Genomic DNA, 12,039 nt, shown 5'->3' with positions numbered 1-12,039 from the left:
TGCCATTCCTGGGCCTATTTCTATCGATTCACTTTTCTCATTCATATGGATTGCATTTTCCTACTTCTTTATGTGCCTGGTAATTTTGGATTATATGCCAGATATTGTGAATTTTACCATGATGGTGTTGGTTATTTTTATATTCATATAATTATCAATGTTGGCTCTAGGATACAGTAAACTACTTGCAAACAGTTGATTCTTCTAAAATTTTTCATTAAACTTTGTTAAGTAGAGCCAGAGCAATCTTTTGGGCTCATTTTTCCTCACTATTGAATCTCTGTCCAAAGGGCCATGAAGTATGAAGCTTTCCACTCTGGCTGATAGCAACAGGAGCTATTTTCATTCCTCTGTGAGCAACAGGTACTATTCCCCTTCGTTCTTTCCTGGCCTCAGGTGGTCCCCTCCCATGTGTATACTGATGTTTCCCAGCTAAAGATTCAAGGGGGTGTCCCTCAGAAGTCTGTAGGCCTCCCTGTGCAGCTCTGTTCTCTCTTATGTATTAACCTGTAAATTCTAACTGCCTTGGTCTCCCAGACTTGTCCTCAACTTTGGGGGTTCAGCTCCATGCATTGTGTCTCATAAACTTTCCAACCATATAATTCACCCCATTTATTTCCTTTCTCAGGGATCATTGTCCCATGCTGCCTGCTATCTAATACCTAAAACCTGCAATTTCATATACTTTGCCATTTATTTTTAGTTTTTCTCCCCCCAAGGGCGATGGTCAATTAGGTTCTTGTCACTGAAGTAAAAGTCTCCAACTGTGTGGCTTCTAAAGGTCGCTGAGTGACATATTTAGAGAACTGAATAAATTACACTTTGAATGATCACTTAAAGCTTTCTGAATGATTAAAGACACCCTAGTAAAACTGCTATGACTTTCAAGTGTCAAACATAATTGTCCAAATTTTATCTTCATAGTTTTCACATAAATAACAGTTTCAAAGTTTTATTCCTCATTGATGAGGTAAACTGAGAATATTAAAGTCAATGAGGAAGCAGAGATAAAACAAAGCAAATGGCTTATAGAAGAAGAAATGGAGGGAGAAAGAGAGTGGGAGAGACAGGGGGAAAATATGTTCAAATAAGATTAATAAATTAGATACAAAACGGGTTAACATCTCACAGAGCAATAAAATCATAAACTTTGGGGTTATCTTTTCAGCTGAACAGAAATAGTTTTATCTACAATTTGCATCATATTTGCTTTCTGTAAATTAACATTTAACCTTTACAGACTTAAAAATGTCTGGACCTTAATGATAATAGCAAGAAAAATAAAAGTTGCTTTCCCTAAGAGTCAGATGGCCCTTGAGCGGGTTTACGACAGTGTTCTAATGAGGCCTGAAGTGTACTCAAGTCCTCTTTCTGCCTTATTTCCAACTTGTGCAACATTTTGCTCAACACGCAAATTCCTCATAAGTCAATGAGATCTGCCATTACCTAACTGGCCACTCCAGGCCTACTCCCTGAAAAGGTTAAACCAGAGTAGTTTTTTAAACCATGCCCATGTTTTAGAATCATCAGAGGGAGCTTTTCAAAAACACCAAAGCCAGGATCTCTTACCAGACTAAGTAAATCAGATTCTCGGAGGGTGAAGCTTGGGTATCAGTCATTTTCTTTAAAAGCCTCCTAAGTACTCTGATGAGAAGCTGAGACTGAAGACCATGGGTCCGGCCTGGGTTGTCCAGACCCCTTTCAGTAATAATGCGCGATGATTCTACGGCTGAAAACACAGGCAAATGACTTTCACACTGAAGAAAGTGGGCAGAAATACAAGCTCTGCTGACTGCACTGCATTTCCAGCCACTTGGAAATGATTCAGGGCTGCCAGCATCTGCTCGGCGATTTGGAAGCAGCGGGAAAGGCCGGGACGGGAGGGCTGAATGACTGGTCTTTGTGTTCCAGTTAGACGTGTCAGTTGGAGTTGTCAGGAAGAGATAGGAATGTTTGCAATCAGTTTCTTACATGTGAAAAATACAGCCATAAATTCATGTTGTGCATCTGCCTCTAGTCTGCTGAGCGCAGCCCTACTTCCAGAGCAGGTTTTCTTTCACGCAGTTATTAACTGAAGACGGCATTTCTGATTTAAGACACTGTATTAATAAATTAAGTCCATAATTAATAATATTCACAAAAAGGAAACAGCACAACAGGTCTTAAAATTACTTCAAAGAAAAGGAGCCAGCGTTGTGGTATAGGGGTAAGCCTGTGGTGCTGGTAGCCCATATGAGTGAGGATTTGAGTCCTAGCTGCTCCATTTCCACTCCAGCCCCTTGCTACTGAGCCTGGGAAACCAGCAGAAGATGGCCCAAGTGCTTGGGCCCCTGCACCCCACATGGGAGGCTCGGATAAAGCTCCTGGCTTCAGACCAGTTCATCTCCAGCTACTGCAGCCATTTGGGGAGTGGACTGGCAGATGGACGGGATCTCTATGTCTCCCTCCCTCTCTCTCAATCTCTCTTTAACTCCAACTTTCAAATAAATAAATAAATTTTAAAATTGAAAAAGCCTTTTTAAAAGCCAGGGTGTTTGAAAGTCTTTATCCTACAACAACGTCTACATGCAGCCAATGTAACTAAGGCAGAAATTAAAAGAAAAACTGTTGGATTTGATAGTCTTTTAAACCATACATTAATGTTGAATTATTCAAAAGGTTTTTAGGCATCTTTCTCAATGACTGTACTATTTATTTGTTCTGTTAATGTGGTGAGTGATATTCAATCCAAATACCAAATTACCTGTTTACTTTTTGTCTAAGTGATGCATGATCATGATGGACTGTTTTTTTTTTTTATTATTCTATTTGATTCTATCTAGTTCCTCCCTAATAATTTTGGTGATAATCTTTCCTTTTCAGCCCTGTGAGTTGGGTAGGGATGGTATTAATTTTCACAGCCATTTGACAGATTAGAAGACTGAGACAGAGATGATAAATGACCTGCTGTTCAAGAACAAACGGCAAATAAGCAGAAAGCTAAGATGTAAATGTTTGGCTCCTGTTTCGACATTTTTTTCTCTATTCTCCTCTAGGATATCTGTGTTTTCATTAAGTGAATATCCCACCACTATTTTAGATAACCTCACAATATTTCACATAACCTAAGAATAATGTCTTGAAAACAGGATTTTCTATTTTAGCTACATTACTAATGCTATTTAATATCCAATCCTTTTTTTTTTAAGTTCCCCCAGTGACAGTTTCATTACTATTTTTAACAGCTGTGGAGTTTGGAGAACTATGTGAGGTGGGAGTGAGAGGAAGTGAGAGCTGGGGCGGTCAGAGGGAGGCTGGAATCACTGACCGAGCTGGAGGTGCCATTAGGATTAGATCTGAGGGTTGGCCTGGCAAGCATGGGCTTAGACAGGCTTGGACACATTGGCTTGCATTTTTAGGTATGAAATTTACATGGCAGGTGGAAATTCAGTTCTGGGGTTCTGGAGACAGGTGGGCTGGGCATGCACATTTGATTCAGATTGGCATACAGGGGATACCAGAGTCTCACACTGCATAAAATCACCCCAAAGCATGGAGAACTAGGTGAAAGGCACGCAAAATGCCAGCACTTCTGTAGAAGAGGAGCCAAGGAGTGCAGAAAGAAGAGCCAGAGAGAGAGAGAGAGAGAGAGAGGCGCTAGGGAGAGCAGTATCCTCAAAGCCAAAGGAAGGAACAGATTTTCCTACACAGTTTCAGTTTAATTGTGAAAGGCAAAGAGACAGACACAGAACACAGAAAGATCTTCCAACCAGTGGTTCATTTCCCAAATACCCAAGCTCCGCCTGGGTCTCCAAGTGGTTGGCGGGGATCTAACTACATGAGACATTACCTGCTGCCTCCCAGGGTGTGTCTTAACAGGAAGCTGGATTGGAAGTGGGGGAGCCAGGACTGTGAAAACCAGGCACCCCAAATGGGATGCAGGCATCCTTAGTGTCTTCTTAATGTCCTGACAGCTGCATCAAATGCTTGCCCCTCTCCTCCCTTCTGACCCCAACCTGTCTTCTCCAGGTTTCAGGTCACCCCCTCCCCCACCTCAGCAAATCTTATCTACCCAGCTCCTAATTCTATTTGCACATACTCACTTGTTTCACTTTCCACTGCTCCCTCCCCTGCCACTGACCCTGGGGCCCGGACGCCAAGACCTCGCCCTTGGATGACTGCAGTGGGTTCGCTGCTTCCATCCCTGTTCCAGCTACCTGGGCCACTTGCTATTGAACAGATGGTGCTTAAAATCTTCCGATGCTTTCTCATAGCAATTTGGCTAAAATTTGAGCTTTTGACCACAGCCTACATGGACCCATGTGGCTCCTGCCAAGTTCTCAAGCCTTGCCGGCACCATTCACCCCCTTATTCTTTGAACAAACTGAAGCCATTCCCCTCCAAGCTTCCTCTGGCGAAAATGGTTGCCCCAGGCTTCCCAGGGCTGGTCTCAGCTTCAAAATGACCTTCTCAGAGAGGCCATCCCTGACCATCCCAGCTAATTAGCAGCCACCCACTCTATCAGCCTGCTAGGGCCACTGTAACAAAATATCATACACTGACTGGCTGACAGGCTCACGGCTCAGGAGGCTGGCAATCTGGGAGGACAGGGTCGTTAGGTACGGCTGCCTCTAGGGGCTGGAGAGGGATCAGTGCCAGGCCCCTCTCCTTGGTGTGCAGAGGGCCAGCAGTGTGTAGATGGTCTTCACCTAAGCACATCTGTGTCCCAATTTCCCCTTTTGGATGAGGACATCAGTCGCGCTGCATTAGGGCCCACCTCAGTGATGCTCCTCTCCCTTGATTATCTCCATAAGGAAGCTATCTCCAAAGAAGGCCGTGCATGCTCTGAGGTCTTGGGGGTTAGGACTTTGACATGGCGGAGGGTGGGGGCACAACACAACCCATTACATCCTCAACCACCATCACATCACTTGGTTTCATCTCCTACCGTGTGGATCCCCATCTGACATCACATTGTTCAGTTTTTGATGGCATCTTATTTGTCTCTGGAAGCTCCGTGGAACAGAACCGTACTTGTCCCTGCCAGGGTCCCTGACATATCCCCCGTTACCATGGATACCAGCAGCCTCTCACTGCAGCTTCTGCAATTTGCTCTCTGATGCTCTGGTTAGCATGCTCACTCTCACGGGATGCCAGCTGAGAGATGATGGAGGAATACCCCAGCCTCCTCACCCCTGGGGGGAGACTGCTGAGGTCTGCTTCCTACCATGTCTGAGACTTGCTCAGCAGGACTGGGCCAAGTTACCCTAGTGGTCAGGAAGCTGTCCTTACTGGTCTCCTACTCCCTCTTCTCCACTTGCCCACTTCCTTCCTAGTGCCTCTAGGGATTAATTCCCAAATAAAATCTGTCCCTGGGTCTGCTTCATGGGAGAACCCAATATAAGAAAATCTGTCGCTGTATTCCTGGTGTCTATGACAGTACATAAAGCAGCATTTTTAGAAGATGCTCGATAAATCATGATGAGTGAATCAACAGAGAGAGGCAGTCATTGACACTGTCAAATGCTACAGGAAAAGATCCAGAAGAAGAGAATTTTAAAAAGAGAACCAATTGGTAATGACGTGGTCATGGGATGCCATTGTTAGAAGAATTTATCAGAATGGTAAGGGTGAAAGTCTCATTTGGGTGGCTAGTAAGAGAAAGGTAGACAGCAAGAAGAGCGAAATAAGAAAAGAGTTAACTTTACATGACAGCAGGATAGAAGAATGCTTTTGTTTTTGGTGAGAAATATTTGAGGCTGATTCAGTGGAAAGTGAAAGACTGAAGACAGAAGGGAGAGTCAATAGTTCAGTCTTAGTGGCTAGGTTAGTGAGTTCAGATGGAGGAAGCAGCCAAGGGAAAGAGGGCTCTTGTTTTCCAAGAAAGGAGGCAACAGTTCAGAACTGCAAAACAGAAATATGAACACATGCATATACATATAATCCTTTTTTGCTTCTAAAAATAGCAAGTATTGTAGAACATTTGGAAAACCCGTGAAACTACTAACACTGAGCATCTACGATCCTTCAGGCTCTGGCGTAGCTGCTTTACATGAATTAATTGATTCACTCTTGAAACCACTGTGTAAGGCAGGGACCATTGCCATCTTTCTGTCATAGATGAGCGAGATTCACTCAATCATCCGTGGTCCGAAGACTAGTGAGTGGTGGAGACAGGACATGGACCCCGTTGTCTGGTTATAGAGTCATTCTGTATCGTGCACAAAAGAAATGCTCCAAGTGGAAAACTTGCCCCAGAAAACAAGTAAGCACTCAGGGAAGCTCAGAGATGCAGAAGTCACCAGGAGTTTCCTTTCCGAGTGAGACTAGATGGTGACTGAAGAGGGACAGAGGACACTGGATTTGAGCTGCACGGTGACAGTTTGAAAGTGCAGCTTGAGGAAAGGAGAAAGGGGCAGATTAGAATTTTGAGAAGCACTGAAAAGTTAGTGTAAGATTGCAAACGCTAAATTTGAGGAGGATGAATTGGCATGCTAAGTGGTTTTTCCTCTAAGGTCATAGGCTCTCGTAATAGTGTATGTGTGTTGAAATATAGGGACAGACCTGTTCTTTCCACTGGGATCTCACTCACAGAGATCTTTTGCCAGAGTGTCTTGGCTTTCCATGCCTGAAATACTCTCATGGGCTTTTCAGCCAGATCCGAATGCCTTTAGGGCTGATTCTGAGGCCAGAGTGCTATTTAGGACATCTGCCATTCTATGAGTCTGCTGAGTATCTCACTTCCCATGTTGGATCACTCTCCCCTTTATTTATTCTATCGGTTAGTGTTAGCAGGTACTAGACTTGTTTATGTGCTCCCTTTGACTCTTAGTCCTTTCATTATGATCAATTGTGAACTGAAATTGATCACTTGGAATAGTGAGATGGCATTGGTACATGCCACCTTGATGGGATTGAATTGGAATCCCCTGGTATGTTTCTAACTCTACCATTTGGGGCAAGTCAGCCTGAGCATGTCCCAAATTATACATCTCTTCCCTCTCTTATTCCCACTCTTATGTTTAACAGGGATCACATTTCAGTTAATTTTCAACACTTAAGAATAACTGTGTGATAATTACAGAATGAAACCAGTCATATTAAGTAGAACAGACAAAAAAACTACTAAGAGGGATAATGTATTAAGTTGTTCATTAACAGTCAGGGCTATGCTGATCAAGTCACCGTTTCCCATAGTGTCCATTTCGCTTCAGGAGGTTTCCTTTTTGGTGTTCAGTCAGTTGTCACTGATCAGGGAGAACATATGGTATTTGTCCCTTTGGGATTGGCTTATTTCACTCAGCATGATGTGTTCCAGATTCCTCCATTTTGTTGCAAATGACTGGATTTCGTTGTTTCTTACTGCGGTATAGTATTCTAAAGAGTACATATCCCATAATTTCTTTATCCAGTCTACCATTGATGGGCATTTAGGTTGGTTCCAGGTCTTAGCTATTGTGAATTGAGCTGCAATAAACATTAGGCTGCAGACCGCTTTTTTGTTTGCCAATTTAAATTCCTTTGGGTAAATTCCAAGGAGTGGGATGGCTGGGTCGAACGGTAGGGTTATCTTCAGGTTTCTGAGGAATCTCCAGACTGACTTCCATAGTGGCTTGACCAGTTTGCATTCCCACCAACAGTGGGTTAGTGTCCCTTTTTCCCCACATCCTCGCCAGCATCTGTTGTTGGTAGATTTCTGCATGTGAGCCATTCTAACCGGGGTGAGGTGAAACCTCATTGTGGTTTTGATTTGCATTTCCCTGATTGCTAATGACCTTGAACATTTTTTCATGTGCCTGTTGGCCATTTGGATTTCCTCTTTTGAAAAATGTCTATTGAGGTCCTTGGCCCATCTCTTAATTGGGTTGTTGGATTTGTTTTTGTGGAGTTTCTTGATTTCTTTGTAGATTCTGGTTATTAACCCTTTATCTGTTGCATAGTTTGCAAATATTTTTTCCCATTCTGTCGGTTGTCTCTTCACTCTCCTGACTGTTTCTTTTGCAGTACAGAAACTTCTCAATTTGATGCAATCCCAAATGTTAATTTTGGCTTTGACTGCCTGTGCCTCCCGGGTCTTTTCCAGAAATTCTTTGCCTGTGCCAATATCTTGAAGGGTTTCTCCAATGTTCTCTAGTAACTTGATGGTGTCAGGTCGTAGATTTAGGTCTTTAATCCATGTTGAATGGATTTTTGTGTAAGGTGTCCTTGTCTAAACAAGATAAGAATCGGAGAATTCAGAGGGCTTCCATAGCCTTGGAAACTCATGACTGGAGCATAGGGAGACTACTGATGCCATAGACAGGAGTGTCAATTGGTAAAGTCAACAACAGGAGTCACTGTGCACTTACTCCTCATGTAGGATCTCTGTCCTTAATGTGCTGTGCATTGAGATTTAATGCTATAACGAGTACTCAAACAATATATTTCACTTTGTGTTTCTATGTGGGTGCAAACTGTTGAAATCTTTACTTAATGTATACTAAACTGATCCTCTGTAAAAAAAAAAAAAAAAAAAAAAAAAGAAATTATCAACTCCCAACTTGACTCTCACTGGGATTAAACATGACAATAGGTCTGATCTGATTTCATCATCATTTAAAAAAAAATCATCTATTATTTTTCACTTTATGTTTCTGTGTGGGAGCAAACTGTTGAAATCCTTACTTAATGTATACTAAGCTGATCTTCTGTATATTAAGATAATCGAAAATGAATCTTGATGTGAATGGAAGGGGAGAGGGAGTGGGAAAGGGGAGGGTTTTGAGTGGGAGTGACGGTATGGGGGGGAAGCCATTGTAATCCATAAATCGTACTTTGGAAATTTATATTCATTAAATAAAAGTTAAAAAAAAAAGAAATATAGGGACAGGTATATAGGGTGCTTCAAGAAGCTTATAGGAAATGGAAATAAAATAATTTATTTTGATGCAAAAAATAGAAATCCATACGTGAGTTTTTCCTAATACACACTTTCACAAACTTTTCCAATATCCCTATTTATATATGAATACACAATAGGCATAGATATTTTGCATATGTATACACATTAAAGGTATAATGCATGTACATGTCCATATGTGTTTCCAAATGTGTGTATGTATTTATAATCAACTTATTTTGCCCCCTTTACAAGTGTATATTGGGAAAGATTTTATATAACTGGGTATGGATTTGCCTCAGTTTTTTTTAACTGGCCACATGACATTCAATTTTGTGGCTGTCCTACAATTTATGAAATGAGTCTGATGCAGGCAGGGAGGGAGGTGGTGAAGAGGAGCTGAGGATCCCCGCACAGGTCCCAGAGCCCCACGTGCAGTGCCCAAACTCCACCCCCTTTCGTGCAGAACTCACCTGTCGGGGTTTTACCGCTTAGAACTGGTGCCAGCAAGGCATAGCCAATATGGCTGCAGACTGTCCCTGTGATGTCGTTATAAGATGACAATGGCTGGCACGCCCACTCCCATCACGCACCTGACACCATGGCACGTCTGAGATTTCCAATAAAGGCCATGGAAACTCAAGTCCCCTCTCACATTTCCCCCACTTGAATATTTAATTAAGCCTTGTCCCAGGCACCACCCCCTATGCCTCCAGACCATATAAAAGGCTGGCCCCAAACCTCGTGGAGGGCAACTCATTTACTCCTCAAGTGTGTACTTCTACTTTAAATAAATCTTGCTTCGCTGCTTACCTTCATCTATCTCTTCCCAAATTCTTTCTCATTTGGAGGCAAGCACCTGGACCTAACCTAGCCAGGGGCAAATCCCCACAATATGTCCTTTGCAGTTTCCCCATGAACTAAGTATTCTCGCATGGGTGCTAGTGAGCACACTCCAGTCATCCGTAGGGCAAAAGCCTAGGGAGCGGACGACTGGGTCAAAAGGCACGTGCTTCCACGGCCCACTGCCACTCCCCGGTGACTGGCCATCACGTGGAGGCCACCGAGCCCAGGTGGCGCGGGCAGCAGGCTGCTGGGGGGTGGGGCAGCCAGCAGGGGCACATCTGGTGGGTGTGGCTGCGTCCGGAAGTTGTTGGCAGGGGCGGGGGCGGGCAGAGGTCAAGGGAGCACAGGAAGCTGAGGCGCCCTGAGGTGGTGGGGTGACTCACCCGGATGACGAATGCGCGGGCCAGTGTCTGGGCATCTGAACTTGTGACTCGCGTCTACAGAAGCCGGCTCTGCCCTTTAAATCCCACACAGGGGAGGAGCCGCGGCGTCCCTGGTCCCTTTAACTCCGTGGAGCGAAAACTTCCCACCTGAGGAGCCAGCCGATCAATCAACATGGCGGCCTCGGGGGCCAGCCAGCACTGGGCTTTCGGGAAAGACAGGGCTGTTGGCCCAGATCCTGCGGCTCAGGAGGAAATCCGCGAGGCCGGTGGAGAAATCGCTTTCCACGGCTAGTCCTCTCAGTGTTTCTGATGTGGCCTGGGGCCCCCTTGCTTGATAGTAAAAGCAATGGCAGCAGCAATCACAGTGAATGTTCTTGGGAAAAGACAAAGCCTTAAGAAGTCTAATTTTTGCAGATCTTACTCGGCTTTTTTTTGCACTTTTAGCGTGGGGCAGCGGTCTGCACAAACATGTTCCAGAATGTTCTACCTCACTACCCAATGAGTTGGGGACAAATTACAACAGTGCTTTTACTTACTTCATGCATCGGTTGTAGAAAGGCGCCTACACCCCGCAGGTTGTATTTGCAACCAGAAGAAGAGAACATTGGTATACAGTACCTGAGTCCCTACTTTCAAGGCTTTGGGGTACAAAGTTACGAGTGGAGATGCTGGCTCGTGCGGAAATCCTATACCTAACTTTTGAAGGGGCTGCCAGCGTCTCTCAGTTTTGTCTTATTTTACCTTCGCAGACTTGGAACCACTGACACCAAACATCACCACTGGGGCAGGGGAGAGGTCCTCACCTCCTCAGCCGCCTGATGCTGCCCATGGGTTCTGCAGGGGATTCCTGTTTTCTGTGTGCTGAACTGAGCACACCAGACTGATCTCCCATTTTAGAAATGAGAAGGCCAGCGCCGTGGCTCACTAGGCTAATCCTCTGCCTGCGGTGCCGGCACCCTGGGTTCTAGTCCCGGTCGGGGCGCCGGATTCTGTCCCGGTTGCCCCTCTTCCAGTCCAGCTCTCTGCTGTGGCTCGGGAAGGCAGTGGAGGATGGCCCAAGTGCTTGGGCCCTGCACCCACATGGGAGACCAGGAGGAAGCACCTGGCTCCTGGCTTCGGATCAGCATAGTGCCGGCCGTAGCGGCCATTTGGGGTGTGAACCAACGGAAGGAAGAGCTTTCTCTCTCTCTCACTGTCTAACTCTGCCTGTCCACAAAAAAAAAAAAAAAAAAAAAAAAAAAAAAAAAGAGAGAGAGAAACAAATGCGACAGGCATGGTCAGTGAGACACCCCTTCTTCTCTCTTGGTAATCGGAACTCTGCTCCTGAACTCCCCGGCTCTGCCCTCTGCTGTGGGCAGCCGTACTGGGGTCTACCCTGGGTCCCTTTGGCCAATCTGGCCTCTCAAAGACCACCTGAGGCGGTGGTAGCAGGTGCTTCTTCCACCGCTACACTCACTGTGAAACTAGCTGTTGCAAAGTTAGTGGGGACAGGAAAGAGGAATTCAGTTCGTCTGTGCTTGTGAGCCTTAGGATAGCAGTTATCCGGGAGTCAGGTGCTTTATTGGAATTGTTGAACTTGGCTGTGCCTCAGCTTCCTCATCTGTGAATTGGGGATGAGTAACACTTTTATTTACTTCCTGTGATTGTTGTGGGGGGCGGATCTCGTGCATTGACAGGTGTAAGGAGTTGCCATAGAAAGGCGCCTACAGCCCATAGTGCTCGGTAATTGGGGCAAGGCCAGTGGTTTGGACATTAGGATTCTACCTAAGAAGTGTGAATTATGCCTACAATTGCTAATAGCAAACTGACTGTAGATCACCACTGTAACTCTGAAGAAAACAAAATGGAACACTGTTATGAACCAAGTATGGAGATACAAAGTCAGAAAGGTTGAAAATTGCCTGGATTTTATCTTTGTTTCAGTGCCCTAAGGTTAGAAAATGCTAACCTCTT

The sequence above is a fragment of the Oryctolagus cuniculus genome, chromosome 3 (genome assembly GCF_051225735.1).
Source record: "Oryctolagus cuniculus isolate XC-2025 breed Fujian yellow rabbit chromosome 3, ASM5122573v1, whole genome shotgun sequence".
NCBI classification, from domain to species: Eukaryota; Metazoa; Chordata; class Mammalia; order Lagomorpha; family Leporidae; genus Oryctolagus; species Oryctolagus cuniculus.
The sequence above is the reverse complement of the archived record's forward strand: the minus strand, read 5'-3'. Positions refer to the sequence as shown.